The 1,662-nt window shown below is 31.8% G+C and overlaps 1 protein-coding gene across 1 annotated transcript in view; it reads left to right on the forward strand.

The window, feature by feature from the left end:
• LOC102676853 (muscle LIM protein Mlp84B-like) overlaps window positions 1–1,662 on the forward strand; it is a 19,304-nt gene that overhangs the window by 9,056 nt on the left and 8,586 nt on the right. The window lies entirely within an intron of this gene.

The following is a 1,662-nucleotide window of genomic DNA, read 5'->3' on the forward strand; positions in this document are numbered from 1 at the left end:
TTTAATATCGATTTAATTGATTTCATTTTCGCAAATTTTGAAAATTTGACTTGCAAAATTATATAAAGAAATGAAATCATATATATTTATACATACAGTTCAAAAAGTTTTCTTTGACGTTCAAATTTTTACTTAATGAATCAATTAATTACTTGGATAGCTTAATATTGATTTAATTGATTTAATTTTAAAAAATTTTAAAAATTTTATTTGCAAAATTAGAGAAATAAAATTAAATATATTTTTTGAAAATGATTTACATATAGTTCAAAAAGCTTTGTCGTTCAAATTTTTACTTAATGAATCAATTAATTACTTCAATAATATCGATTTAATTGATTTCATTTCGCAAATTTTGAAAATTTGATTTGCAAAATTATATAAAGAAATGAAATCAAGTGTATTTATACATACAGTTCAAAAAGTTTTCTTTGTCATTCAAATTTTTATTTAATGAATCAAGTAATTACTTCGATAGCTTAGTATCCATTTAATTGATTTCATTTTCGCAAATTTTGAAAATTATATAAAGAAATGAAGTATATTTATACATACAGTTCAAAAAGTTTTCTTTGACGTTCAAATTTTTATTTAATGAATCAATTAATTACTTCGATAGCCTAATATCGATTTTCGCAAATTTTGTGGCTTACACTGATTAGCTTCTGGATCTTTCATACACATAAAATTTTCATTTACGAAAAATAGAAAATGTGTAATTGGAATCTTTATTTCAAACCACGTGTGTCATAAAAATGCATTTTCAATATATCAATAATGAGAAAGGCGATTTTAATATCTCTCTACGATCTTACTATATTCTTCCCTCATCGACATTGCTCGATAGAGTATCCTCGAGGACAAATATTATATCACCGATGGAAGGAACTGATGGAAGAAGAGCGACGAGTATTTTTAGCGCGCGCTTTATTTTTATTCGAGCAGTCCAATACCAAGTGATCCAAATCCAAGAGGGAAGTTGTAAATAGAGAAATTTCGTGAAATTCGAAATTCCAAATTAATCGAACTTCGCCCAATTCGAATTTTGTCGAATCTCGACAAAGATTAATCGTTGGCCAATCTTACCCTCTTTAAATATTCTTAAGAAACGTCTTAAGATTCGCTTCGAAACAAACTGGAACTATCTTGTCTAGAGAAAGCGGAAAGAAAGAAAGAAGGAAAAAAAGAAATAAAAAAGGAAATGAAGTAATCGAATGCTCAAGGGTGGGCTGTGCTGTTATTCGATGCTAAAATTGACTGGATCGCCACTGGTTGACACTGTGCCAAATACTCGCAAATCGTGATGCGCCTCCGTAATCTTCTTCTTCGTCTGACGAAACGCGTAATTTCATAACAATGAGGGAAAAAATAAGAAGAGAGAGAGAGAGAGAGAGAGAGAGAGAGAAGACGGGGGGTGAGTCGACGCTGGCCAACGCTTGTTGCCGTTGGTGACGGCCCAAGAGCTTTTCCTGTCTTCGTCAGGTTTGGCAGATCACCAACTGGCCATCCCCGATGCGTTCGAGGTTGGAAAATAACTTGGAGCAAGCGATACGGACACCGAATAGACACTTAATCGCCCCTTTTAGGCCACTGTCAATCCTCTCTTCTACAGCTTTGAATATGGTGTGAATTTAGAAAGATTCTTATTTTTGTATCATTTAG

This window comes from Apis dorsata, unplaced genomic scaffold (genome assembly GCF_000469605.1).
Source record: "Apis dorsata unplaced genomic scaffold, Apis dorsata 1.3 scaffold_73, whole genome shotgun sequence".
Taxonomy (NCBI): Eukaryota; Metazoa; Arthropoda; class Insecta; order Hymenoptera; family Apidae; genus Apis; species Apis dorsata.